Source organism: Mobula birostris, chromosome 14 (genome assembly GCF_030028105.1).
Source record: "Mobula birostris isolate sMobBir1 chromosome 14, sMobBir1.hap1, whole genome shotgun sequence".
NCBI lineage: Eukaryota > Metazoa > Chordata > Chondrichthyes > Myliobatiformes > Myliobatidae > Mobula > Mobula birostris.
In genome coordinates, this window is record NC_092383.1 from 25,701,773 (window position 1) to 25,716,418 (window position 14,646).

Here is a 14,646-nt window from a genome sequence, read left to right on the forward strand (position 1 = left end):
ATGTCTGGTTATTTCGATACTACAAAACAGTTCTGGTCTCACTCTCAGGAAACAAACAATATTTGTCATTGGATCAAAGGAAACATTAGGGTAGATGACCAAATTACTTCAAGAGGTAGAGTTTAAACAAATTCTAATAAGAAAGTGGAAGAAGTGATTAGTGGAAGAAGTTGGTAAATTTAGGCCCTTGATAGAAGAAGGCACAAGAACATGAGAGACAGAGTGAAAGAGCTGAGTGTTCCTACAGGATTAGAAATGAGAGAGAAACAAAAGGAAAATGTGGGCATGAGGGGCATGTACACAGTCCATGAATTCTAACACTGAGACATTGATGGACCTGGTGAAATGTAATCAGCCAGTGCCACAGTAATAAGTGTGAGTTATAAATTTAATTGAATTATTTCTTACATCCTTCACATACGTGAGGAGTAAAACTCCTTTTGTTATGTAACAGGTTTCCAATGATCCTTTGGGCCCCTTTTATGCACCTGTCACTGTAAAAGTCCTGAATAGTGGTAAGTTCACACCCACAGATGCACTGGGCTGTCCACACAACTCACTGCAGAGTCCTTTGAGGAAAGCACTGTTCCCATACCAGGCAATGATACAGCCAGTCATGATACTCTCAATTGTGCCCCTGTAGAAAGCCCTTGGGGTTTGAGGGTTCATGCTGAACTTCTTCAACCATTTGAGGTGAAAGAGGTGCTGTTGTGCTTTTTTCACCACACAGCTGGTATGTATAGACCAAGTGAGGTCCGGAGTGATGTGTATACTGAGGAACTTAAAGCTGTTCACCCTCTCAACCACAGATCATGTCAATAGGGGTGAGCCTGTCTCCGTTCCTCCGGTAGTCCACAACCAGCTCCTTTGTTTTTGCAACAATGAGGAAGAGATTGTTTTCTTGACACCAGTGTATCAGGGTGATATCTTCTTCTCTGTAGGATGCCTCATTATTATTTGAGATGAGGCCAGTCAATGCAGTATTATATGCAAATTTAATTAGCAAATTGGAGCTGTGGATGGCGACACAGTCATGGGCATACGGAGAGTAAAGGAGGGGGCTTAGAACACAGACTTGAGGAGCTCCTGTGTTGAGAGAATGAGGGGCAGAAGTGAGGGAGCCCACTCTTACCACCTGCTGGCGATCTGACAGGAAATCCAGAATCCAGCTATGTAAGGCTGGGTGAAGGCCAAGATCTCTGAGCTTCTTGTCAAGCCTGGAAGGAATTATGGTGTTGAATGCTGAACTGTAGTCCAAGGACAGAATTCTCACATAAGCATCCCTCTTCTCCAGTGTGTAAGGACCGTGTGTAGGGCTGTGGCTATTGCATCATCTGTCGATTGGTTGCGTCAGTAGGTGAATTGTAGGGGGTCCAATGCGGATGTTAACATGCTGCAGATGTAGTCCTTGTCCAGCTTCTCAAAGCATTGCTTATTATTGAGGTGAATGCAAAATGACGCATTTCTCTGTTTGCTTTGATGTTTTGATGTACATGTGGCAAATAAAACTATCTTTGATCTTTTTTTCATCTTTGGATGTACAGCAGCAGTTACTGCCTTGCTTTCAAATTGTAACTGCACTCTTCTCCACCATAGTGATAGCAGGAATCAGTTGGGATTCACCAGTTGCAAGCACAGCAGGGTAGCACAGCAATTTCTGTAACGCTGTTACAGCACCTGCAACCGTGGTTCAGTTCTGCTGCTCTCTGTAAGGAGTTTGTACATTTTCCCTCGACCGAATGGGTTTCCTCCCACATGTATGGATTAGATACACTTAAGTGAAGTTTGATAGATTCCTGTTTAGTGAGGATATTGAAGGTTACAGGGAAAATGGGGTGGAGTGGAACAATATATCAGTCATGATGAAATGACCGTGCAGACTCAATGGGATGAATGGCCTAATTCTACTCCTATTTCTTACGGTCTCATGGTCTGAATTGGTCAAAATTTTGCATTTTTTATAAATTGTTTACAATAATGCAAACACAATATGCTAAGTAAAAATGGATAGCTTACATTGCCTGCATACGTTCTGGAACTCATTCTACCTGGGAAGTTTAACATTTATTTGATAATGATAGCCTTAAGGATCTATCCCACTATCTTTAAGCTTCAGTGTGCAGTTATGACACAGGTGGAATGAGTAAGGTGAACCGAAGTGGTAGACGGATTGCAGCAGAAGGTTAAGCAGCTGAGGTGAGACAAGATTTGGGGTGCTTAGGCATGTAGTTAACCCACAATCAGAGTAATTCAGAAAAGAAAGGTTACGAAGTGGTAAGAATTTATTGTAAAATTGTGCAATCAGAAAATAAAGCCTAAATTAAAGTGTGGCATTGATGATGAAGGTATTCGATCAAAGACTTACTAATGACATTGGCTAACTAATTTTCAAATTGTCATTATAATTGCTGAATAAGACTTTTCTCCAACTAAGTTTCCTGTCTCCTCTCATCTGATGTTGTGTGTTGTAAATAATAAAAGATTTGTAGCTCACAGTTTCCTGGGGTCAGTCAATGCACATCTGAAGCAGCTGTTCCCATTATGACTCAGCATTTGCTAATAAATCTGTCTTTTTCATTTATCTCAGATTTCATCCTGAATCCTCCAAAATCCAGAAAACTATGATAAATTACATAAAGCCAGATGGGTTCCTAAGAAAATTGACAAGTCTGATGTTCAGGGACGGTTTTCTTGGGCTGGAGAATGTACAGCAATCATAAGATCAGGTGAAAGCCTTTCTGGCCTGGGATGAGATAAGGGCTGGAACTGCCTCCCATGAGGAGTGTGGATGCTTAATTGTTAAGTATTTTCAATAATGATTTTGATAGATTTGAACTCCCAAGGAATCAACCATCGGGGAGAAGGTAGAAGAGCCCGAGGACTCACACCACCAGATTCAGGAGTAGTTATTGCTCCTCAACCGTTGGGCTCTTGTTCTGAAGGAGATAACTTCATTCGCGTCAGCATTGAAATATCCCCACAATTTATGGGCTCACTTTCAAGGACTCTTCATCTCATGTTTTCAATATTTATTGCTTATTTATTTATTATTATTATTATTTCTTTGTTTCTGTATTTGCACAGTTTGTTGTCTTTTGCACACTGGTTGAATGTCCAAGATGATGCGGTGTTTAATTGATTCTATTATGGATTTAATGTTTATGCCCACAAGAAAATGAATAGCAGAGCTGTATAGGGTGTCATGTATTTACTTTGATAATAAATTTACTTTGAACTTTGATCTTTGAATCAGCAGCTGAGGGCATGGGGTCAACAAGTAGACCGAAGAAAGGTGGCTTTCTTGTTGAACAACAGAGAAGGCTAAAGGATCATATGGCTGTATGCTTAATGTGGGCAATAAGTCAACAATTATCAGCTGATGTTGTATTAAAGTGCACCATTAAAGACATCAGGCTGTGGAGTTCTCTGTGATCAGTCAATGTGACCCTCATTTACTTCATTGCTGGCTTTGTACAGAAGATTATTACTTGGATCCAGAATTGGGTTGCCCACAGAAGGCAAAGAGTGGTTTTAGATGGGTCATATTCTGCATGGAGGTCGGTGACCAATGATGTGCCTCAGGGATCTGTTCTGGGACCCCGACTCTTCTTGACTTTTATAACTGACCTGGATGAGGAAGTGGAGGGATGGGTTAGTAAATTTGCTGATGACACAAAGGTTGGGGGTGTTGTGGATAGTGTGGAGGGCTTGTCAGAGGTTACATTGGGACATCGATAGGATGCAAGATTGGGCTGAGAAGTGGCAGATGGAGTTCCACCCAGATAAGTGTGAGGTGGTTCATTTTGGTAGGTCAAATATGATGTCAAAATATAGTATAATGGTAAGACTCTTGGCAATGTGGAGGATCAGAGGGATCTTGGGGTCCGAGTCCGTAGGACACTTAAAGCTGCTGTGCAGGTTGACTCTGTGGTTAAGAAGGCATATGGTGCATTGGCCTTCATCATCTGTGGGATTGAGTTTAAGAGCCGAAAGGTAATGTTACAGCTATACAGGACACTGGTCAGACCCCACTTGGAGTACTGTGCTCAGTTCTATTCACCTCACTACAAGAAGGATGTGGAAACTATAGAAATTGTGCAGAGGAGATTTACGAGGATGTTGCCTGGATTGGGGAGCATGCCTTATGAGAATAGGTTGAGTGAACTCAGCCTTTTCTCCTTGGCGTGGTGGAGGATGAGAGGTGACCTGATAGAGTGGTATAAGATGATGAGAACATTGATCGTGTGGGCAGTCAGAGGCTTCTTCCCAGGGCCAACATGACAACATGACAGTGCACAGTATTATGGTGCTTGGAGGCAGGTACAGAGGAGATGTCAGGGTTTTTTTACGCAGAGAGTGGTGAGTGGGTGGAATGTGCTGCTGGCGATGGTGCTGGAGGCAGATACGATAGGGTCTTTTAAGAGACTCTTGGATAGGTACATGGAGCTTAGAAAAATAGAGGGCTATGGGTAACCCTAGGTAATTTCTAAAGCATTGTGGGCTGAAGGACCTGTATTGTGCTGTAGGTTTTCTATGTTTCTGTGATTTCATTATCTGTGACTCTTACTGTGTAACCTTGAATGATGCATCTAACAGTATTGCAGGATAACTGCTGCCGTCATGTTGAGGCCAAATCGACTGCTTAAATAGCTGTTGAAGATCCTTCAATGGTTTCCAGGTTTTTCATGTATCTTGCCTTGCATTCATTCCTCAAGAAATGCAACTATTTGGTCATTTTCCTCTTTCTCACATTGTGGATACATGCTTTTTGCAGGATATTCATGGTGTACAGGTGGCTGGAGAATGTATACATTATGCTGGAGACAGAACAGCACCAGCAGCTAAATCCTGCGTGCCTGTAAAAGCAGGGCTGGTGGCTTGAAAGAAATCCTTTACCAGAGAAGTTTTTTGGAACATCCTTAAGATATTAAAGAACAAGTCTGTTCCTTGATACCACCTAATAACCAAGTGTTTCCCTCTAAAATTAACTGCTTTTCATTTTCATGTTGACACAAGAATAACTTTCCCTGGTTTGTGTATGTGAGGAATTATAAGTAGCCACATGATTCCACCTATTATTGGTTCAGTAATACTCTAGTTATCTCTACTGATGATAGGATGAAACAAAGCTCCTGCTACAATGGCTCTAAAGCCAGGTGATATTAAGTCATCCTTGCATTTAGAGTCATAGACTCACAGAACACTACAGCACAGAAACAGGCCCTTCAGCATGTGCCGACCATTAATCTGACTAGTCCCAACAGCTTGCTCCTGGAACATAATTCTCCATATACCTATTTAAATTTCTCTTAAATGTTGAAATCAAAATTGCATCCAGCACTTGTACTGGTAGCTCATTCCACACTCTCACCAACCTCTGAGTGAAGAAACTCTCCCTCATGTTCCTTTAAACATTTCATCTTTTACCCTTACCTCATGACCTCTAGTTGTAAGCTCACCTAACCTCAGTGGAAAAAGCCTGCTTGTATTTACCCTATCTATACCCCTCATAATTTTGTATACTTCTACCCAATTACCCCTCAATCTTTTATGTTCTAGGGAGTAAAGCCCTAACCTATTCAACCTTTCCTTCTAACTCAGATCCTCAATTCCTAGCAACATCTTTGTAATTTTTTCTGCATTCTTTCAATCTTATTTATATATTTCCTGTTGGTAGATGACCAAAACTGCACAAAATTGTTCAAATTAGACCTCACCAAAGTCTTACACAATTTTAACATACAGTTCGGAACATTGTACTCAATACATTGATTTATGAAGGCAAAGTGCCAAAAGCTTTCTTTACGATCCTATCTACCTGTGATGCCACCTTCAAAGAATTATGGATCTGAATTCACAGATCCCTCTGTTCTGCAACATTCCTCAGTGTTCTACCACTCACTGTGTAAGACCTACCCTGGATGGTCCTCCCAAAGTGCAACACCCCGCACATGCCTGCATTAAATTCCTTCTGCTATTTTTCAGCTTATTTTTCCAGCTGGTCCTGATCCAACTGAAAACTTTAATAATCTTCCTCGCTGTCCACTACACCCCCAATCCTGGTGACATCTATAAATTTGCTGACCCACTTAATCACATAATCATCCAGATCGTGGATATAAATGACAAGTAACAATGGACCTAGCTCCGATCCCTGTAGCACTCCACTAGTCACAGGCCTCCAGTCAGAGAGGACATTTACTACCTCCCTCTCTGGCTTCTTCTGCAAAGGCAAAGTCTCGTCCAATTTACTACCTCATCTTGAATGTTGAGTGACTGAACCTTCTTGATCAATCTCTCATGTGGGACCTTGTCAAAGGCCTTGTAACGTTCATGTATATAACATCCACTGCCTTGCCTTCATCAACTTTCCTGACAACTTCCTCAAAAACCGTATCAGATTGGCTAGACATGACCTATCATGCACAAAGCATGTTGACTAACCCTAAGCAGTCTCTGTCTATCCAAATAATTATATATCCAGTCCCTTAGAACACCTTCCAATAACTTCCCCATGACTGGTATCCAGACTCGCTGGCCCATTATTTCTTGACTTATTCTTAGAGTCTTTCATAAACAACAGAACAACATTAGATATTCCAATCCTCCAGCACTTCACCTGTGGCTAAGGATGATTTAAATATCTCTGCTAGGGCCCCTGCAATTTCTGCGCTAGCCTCCCCCAGGGTCTGAGGGAACACCCTGTCAGCCCATACAGGTTTTTCCACCATAATTTGCCTCAAGATAGCAAACACCTCCACCTCTGTAAACTCTGTTGTGTCCATGACCTCACTCTAGCTTTTCCTCACTTCTCTGGACTATGTGTCCATCTCCTAAGTAAATACAGATGCCAAAAAAAATATTTAAGATCTCCACTATCTCTTTCAGCTCTGCCCATTCCTTACCATGGACCTTCTAGAGGACTAATTTTGTCACTTGCTATCCTTCTGCACTTAAAATATCTGTGGAAAACCTTAGGATTCTTCTTCACTTTGTCTGCTGGAGCATTTTAGCCCTCCTGATTTCCTTCTTAAGTGTTCTCTTGGATTTATTATACTCCTCAAGAAACTTATTTGCTCCTACCTGCATATACCTGCTATCCACCACCTCCTTTTTCGTAAACATGGCCTCAATATCTCTCAAAAACCAGTGTTTGCTAAATCTGTTATCCTTGCCTTTTATTCTGACAGGAACGTACAAAATCTGTCCCCAAAATATCACTTTCGAAGGTCTCCAAGTTCCCAAGTACACTTTTGACAAAAAAAATCTGTTCCAAACTGTACTTGCCAAATCCTTTCTGATAACATCAAAATTGGACTTTCTCCAATTTGGACTCTCAACCTGAGGACCAGACTCTTCATTTTCTATATTTATCTTGAAATTAATGACATTATGATAACTAGATGTAAAGTATTCCCCTACACAAACTTGTCCCCTACCCTATCACATTCCCTAATAGAAGAGAGTTATAGTATCATAATATCACACTCTCACGAGTATGTAGCTCCTCCAAAACCTTAGCCTGGATGATACAAAAATTTACAATATCCAATAAGGTAACCCCACAGCCATCGTCAAGGGCAAGTTAAGTCATTCTGGCACCGAGAGAAATGGGGAACATGGAATTTTTACTGCACATTCCAGCTATATTGGGTTGTCATGTAGACTTGAGACAGTGTGGGGTCTTTTCTAGTATCCCTTTGGATCAGTTCTTCCATAATAGGGAGATTTCCAGTTTGCACTACGGTGTATATGTCAAAAGGAATGTCCCCTTTTTTAAATTTTCCAGGTATTTCCTTTTCAATAGTTAACAGGACAATCCATTAGGATTTCTATGATTTGTTGGTCCTCTTGAATTAGATCTTGTAATTGTGTCCTCCAAGAAGCAAAGCCCATCTCTGTACTCGGCTGCTGCTGTTAGTGGAACACCCTTCTGTAGATTGAAAATGGTCAGTAATGAGGGTAAACTCTCTCCCATTCAGGTACTGGTTGAAATGTTTTACCAAACCACACTCAAGGCCTCTCTGTCAATTTGTACATAAGTTTTCTCTTCAGCCATAAGGGAATGTGAAGCAAAGGCTATTGAGCATTCACTTCCATCACTCATTGTGGTAAACCATGTATATGCGTTGTAACTCGGTTACCTGTCTGGACACACCCCTCTGCTGACTGCCCCTGTGGCTCCTCCCACAGAGTCCTGTACAAAGGTGTTCGCCTTGCCCCGCCCCCTCAGTCCGGGGGCAGACACTCACTGTGGAGGTCGTATTGTACAGCGAATAAAAGCCTTTCTGTATTTTACCAAACCTGTCTTTTGGAGTAATTGAAGGTGCTTCACTCATAACATAGAATCATAGTCAGAAAAAATTACAGCATAAAAACAGGTCTTTCAGAATATCTAGTCCATGCCAAACCATTTAAACTGCCTATTCCCATTGATCTGCACATGGGCTATAGTCCTGCTACCAGCCATGTACCTATCCAAACATCTCTTAAATGTTAAAAGTGAGCTTGTATGTACCACTTGTGCTGGCAGCTCATTCCACACTCCCAAAGCCAAAAGCTTTCTTTACGATCCTAACTAACTGTGCCACCATTTTTAATGAATTATGAATTATTTCTAGCTCCTTTTGTTCTAACACACTCTTCAGTGCCCTACCATTCACTGTGTAAGACCTACACTGGTTGGTCCTACCAAAGTGCAACACCTCATACTGTCTGCATTAAATTCCATCTGCCATTTTTCTAGCTGATCCAGATCTCCGATAGTCTTCCCCTCTGTCCACTACACCCCCAATTTTGGTGTCATCTGCAAATTTGCTGATCCAGTTAACCACATTCTCATCCAGATCTTTGATATACGTTTGTAGATGATAAATAACAACAGACCCAGCAATGATCCCTGCAGCACTCTACTAGTCACAGGCCTCCTGTCAGAGAGGTATTGTGGAACAGAATATGTTAGTGCAGTGCTTGCTGTCACCATTTCCTTTGCCTTTTGGAAAGCTGCAAAGCCACATCCATTTCCATTCTTCTTGATCTCTAACAATAAGTTCAAGGAGTGGAGCTCAGTAGCCAGGTTTTGCAGGAACCTGTTCTAGTAGTTGACAAATTCTAAAAACTGTGACACGTCCTTTGGCCTTGGCGTATCCAGCTCTGCTTGAATTTTCTCAGCACTCTTGTGTAAAATCTTGTATGTCAATGGTGTAACCACAGTAAGTAAAGCTTGGCTTAAAGAATTCCCACTTGTTGAATCATGCTCTGAGCCCATAATCTTCTAATCTCTTTAAGACTATCTTATGATTTTGGAAATGTTCCTTGCCATTCTTATTGGTAACAATGATGTCATCCAAGTAACATGAAGTGCCTGAACAGCTTTGCAGCACCTGGTTCATAGCTTTCTGTCAGAGTGCAGGTGCAGAGTTACTCCAAAACTAAGCCTAGTAAGTGATCAAGTGCTTTCTGAGTGTTTGAGGTGAGAAACAATTTGGACCTTCTTCCATCCTCATTTGTAAGTAAGCCTCAGTTATGTTCATTTTGCTGAAGTATTTCCTTCCAGAAAAGTTTGCAAAGACATCTTCTATCCTGAGCAGAGGGTATTGATTTACTTTCAGTATTGGGTTGATTCTGACCTTAAAATCACCACAGATCCTGACAGACACATCCTTCTTAGCCCTGCAAACACTAGTGTTGCTCATGGGCTCCACTCAATGGAATGAATTGCTTTACCCTCCATGCGATCTTGCTCACTGGCTACTTCATCACAGATGTTATAAGGAACCAGACGGGCTTTGTAAAACTTGGATGTGGCAATTTCATTTAACACTATATTACCCTTGATATATTTGAGTTTTCCAATGCCACCCTTGAATACTGCTGTGGCATCATCCATTACCTTTCTTAATTTGCTTTCAGTTGGTTCTTTTGCAAGGAATGTGACATGCAAATGGTGGCTGGATCTATAATGACTTTGTAATTGTCTCAGCCCCACAATGCCAACCCTCCTGTTTTTACCACATATAAGCCCAATCTGGCTTGTTGGTTTTGTATTTCACCGTTGCAAATGTCACTCCCACAGGACATACCTTTTCTTCAGTATAAGTTCTCAGTTATCTGTAAGTTTCAGTTAAGTATCTTTGAAATGCCATTCAAACTCATTTTATGAATTTACGTAACAAATGAAACAGCCCAGCCAGTGTGCAATTTCATTTTAATTAATTTATTGTTCATTTCCGGTATAAGCTACATTTGTTAGTCTCCAGTTAGTTTTTGCATTGTAAATCTCAGAACTAACCATTCCTGTGTCACTCTCATTATTATCAGATTTTTCATCAACAGATTGGTGCTCTTTTTGAAACTGCAACATAAATTTTGATCCTTTTCTGTTCCTTGTGCGGTTGATTTATTTTTGTTTGTCCAACGTGCACTTTGTATGTGTCCTACTTCATTGCATTCTCTGTGAGTTTCACCTTTATTCTGTTTTATGTGAGCCCCTGCCACAATAGTAACACAATTTGCTTGACCAGGCCGGTTTCTGTTCAGACGTTGCAATTTTGTTCACACTTTCTTTCATTCCTGACTGCAACTCAATTCTGCTGTCATACTTTAGTGGAGAGCATTGCATTGCAACAACCTGGCTGTGTGAGGCACAGCATCTCTGGCTGCTGTTTCCATTGACACAGGGATTTCAACTGCTCTTTTAACTGTGACTTGTTCTTCAGTTACCAGCTGTTCTTGAATGTTATCTTGTAAGATTTCACAAACTAGACAATCTCTCGTAGCATCTTTAAGCCCATCACTGAATTTACAATGCTCAGACAATTTCTTCAATTCAGCCACTTAAGCTGAAAGAGACTCCCCTTCCCTTTGATTCCATTTATAAAACCTAAAGTGTTCTGCAATCAATAATGGTTTTGGTTCTAAATGTTCCTGCATTACTTTCACGATATCAGCAAAGCTCAATTTGGCTAATTTAGTTAGAGCAGACAAAATTCTAAGCAAACTCTATGCTTTTCCATCTACTGCACTTAGTTACTCTGGCACTCACTTTTCATTGGCTATTTCATTTGCTTTAAAACACTGCTCAATTTGTTCAGTATACGTCATCCAGTTATCTATTGTGTTATCAATCGTGCCGATCTTTCTGATGTAGCCAGCCGTTCCTGCATTTTGTTTTATTTACTCACTGTTTATGAACCTGTGTCATAATTTTGTCTGTTTACTGCTTTTTTTTTATCTTGTCCGTCTCTCTCCTTTTCCGATGAAACACATGCTGTGCTTTAACAGGTAAGTAGTCAACTCAGGTTCATCTTAAAACTTCCCCACTGCCACTGTTAACCACAAAAAATGAATTGAAAGAAAAACATGGGACCCAGTAAATGGGTCTACTTGGTTTTAATTTACTTTTCTTTAGTGAGGCGCTCAAATATGACATGGGGATGTAATAACATATGCTATTCACATACTTCTTACATATAACCCATGATGAATTATTTAAACAAACAAAGAATGCTTAATCAAACAATATATTTACAACATGACTCAAATATTACTGAAATATTAAATGCACTACACCTACTGTCACAACCTTATGTTTCTTGCAACAGTCTAAGATCTTTCTACAAATTTACACCTCTAAATCCTGCAGACTTTTGGGTGGTCTATAATATAATCCCATTAATGTGATTATACCCTTCTTATTCCTCAGTTCTACCCATAATGTCTCACTAGACGAGTTCTCTGGTCTGTCCTGTCTGAGTACTGCTGCAAAATTTTTCATGATTAATAATGCCACTCTCCCCCTTTAACCTCTCCCACTCTAACATGTCTAAAACAAAGGAATCCCAGAACACTGAGCTGATAGTCCTGCCCATTGTGTAACCAAGTTTCTCTAAGGGCTAAAATGTGATAAATCCATGCCCTGAGCTCATCCACCTTTCCGACAATACTCATTACATAGAAATATACAGAGCTCAGGACATTAGTCCTAGCATGCTCAACCTTTTGATTCTTGACTTTGTATGTAGGCTCACCAATATATTTTTCCACAACCACTCCACTATCCGTTCTGACAGTCTGATTCCCATCCCCCTGCAACTCTAGTTTAAACCCCTCCCCACCCTGTGCGCCACTACCCAACCTTCCCACTGGATATTAGTCCCCCTCCAGTTCAGGTGCAAATTGTCTCTTCTGTACAGATCCTACCTTCCCTGGAAAAGAGCCCAATGATCCAAAAATCTGAAGCCTTTCCTCCTGCACCATCTTCTTATATCTGGACTCACCAGAATGTGGAACAGGTCGCATTCCTGAGAGCAGGACAGTGGAGGTCCTGTTAGTGGTTTAAAGTAGCATTGGTGAAGCCCTATGACTACTTACTGGTGGCATACAAAGCAAAGAATACAACCAAATACTTAGTTAACAACACATTTTCTTGCCAAATTGATAGTAAATGGTCGCTACAAACAATGAGGAAGTGAGGCGGAGTCGTGGATCAAAGTGTTCAGGTGCGAGGCGAAGTCAAGGCGAGGCTGAGGCATACTTGATGTAAAGTCAAAGCAAGTGGAGAAAGTCAAGTTGGAGAAGAGGGGAGGCAGATTCGAGGTTTGTCCGTCTCAACCGCCAGTGAGATCAATCTAAGTGCTAGGCCGATTTGGAAAGGTAGATTATGGATCAAAACGTGATGGCGGGATCCAGGCCCAGAGTGTATTAGTGTGACAGGACCCGGATCCAAGTGTGTGGAATCACCCAATGTTTGGATGATTCAAACGCCGGGCCAGATGATTGAAAAAGCAGGGTGTCAGGACAAAAGGTAAAGGTCAGGCTGGTTCTGCTTGCTGCTTCACGATGTGTACTCAGCTCTACACTGAACTGAGGCTATGTCTGTGGCCTGTTCTGCATGCTCAGGGTTTCGTGCCTATGGACGTACTTTTATTCTGAATACTATTTACTTACTTTTATTGTTTGCATGATAGGTCTTTTTTCTCTCTCTTGACATTGGGTATTTGATGGTCTGTTTTTTAATGGGTTCTCTTGGACTTCTGTATTTTGTGGCTGCCTTTAAGGAGGTGAATCTCAAGGCTGTATAATATGTGCATACTTTGATAATAAATGTATTTTGAACTTTAAAATTTGTATTTTTGTTTAGCACCTCATTGCCTGAACTCACTTTGCAGGATCTCATTGCACCTCCTACCCATGTCATTGGTACCAACATGAATCACGACCTCTGGCTGTTCCCCCTCCCACTTAGGAAAATACCACTCGAGAATCTCATTCTCAACAACAGAACCTCCTTTCTGTTCCCCTAACCAATGAATCTCCTAGCACTACAGCTCGCCTCATCTCCCCATTTCCCCTCTGAGCCTCAGAGCCAGAGAGTTGACCACTGTATCTTTCCTCTGCCAGGTCATCACCCCATACAGTATCCAAAGTGGTATATCTATTGTTGAAGGGATCAGCAATAGGTGTACTCTGCACTGGCTGTCTATCCCCTTTCCTCTTTTTGACAGTCAGCCAGCTATCTGTGTCTTACACCTTAGGTGAAACTACCTCCGTGTCCTTTTTATCAACCCTTCAGCATCCCAAATGATCCAAAATTCATCCAGATCCAGCTCCAACTCCTTAACACATTCTGTTAGAAGGTGCAACTGGATACACTTCTGCAGATATAGTCATCATGGATAGTGGAGGTCTCCTTTCTTTGCTACATCCCGCAAGAGGAGTATTCCACTATCCTGCATTGCATCCACACTGTTCTAAATGTGCAATGTGAAATAAAGAAAAAGAAGAATAAATAATGAAAAAAATCGACTGGGGCCTACGTCTCTTCTCACTGAAACTTCAATGAGCCAAAGCCTCAACTCCCCACTCCAACACTCATCCACTCACAATGTGGCCACTCCCGCAGTGGCCGCTCTGCTTAAATCTAACTTCCTTTTACTAGATCTTGGCTAGTGCCTAATTGTGCATAATCTAATACCTCCTTCAGCACTGTAACGTGCAAAATGTGCCAACTGCTCCCGCTCACTACTTTTAAACTCTCTCTTCCTCTGCATAATCCAATGTCCCCTCTGAAACTCTAGCACATCAAAATTTCTTTGATGCACCATGTTAGATATCTCAGTCCCTTTGCTTCATTATTCATGACCACCTCACTGCACACCTTCTTTTCAGGCTGTCACCTTCTCCTGATTACTGGGATCAGAATCTGCCTGCTGGCTGTGAACTGGAAAAATATAATATACAGTACACTTCAGTTGCTGGAGTAATGCTATAAGATACTTAATTTTGTTCAATTCACTCATACCAATTATGGTTTAAATCCCAAATATTTTATTCTCCTTTTGCTTTTGATTTGCTTGTATCTAACTCTTAATAGACCTTATCAAAAAGAAAGGTTATCAATAAACACATTATAGGATAGCAGCAAATCAGTTTGGCTCTCCACATGAATAAAAAAAGCCTGCAGCATTTTCTCTTAATTGCATTATATACTTTCTCATTAAATTTAATACAGTGCAGAATACTTGGTTGGCGATGGAGTGTATTGAATGTTCCATACCAAGCCCTTTTGGAGACCACAAATGCTCGAGTCTCCTTTCCATCAACAGAAATTACTCCTTGGTGTGAATATAAAGATGTCTTCTGTTT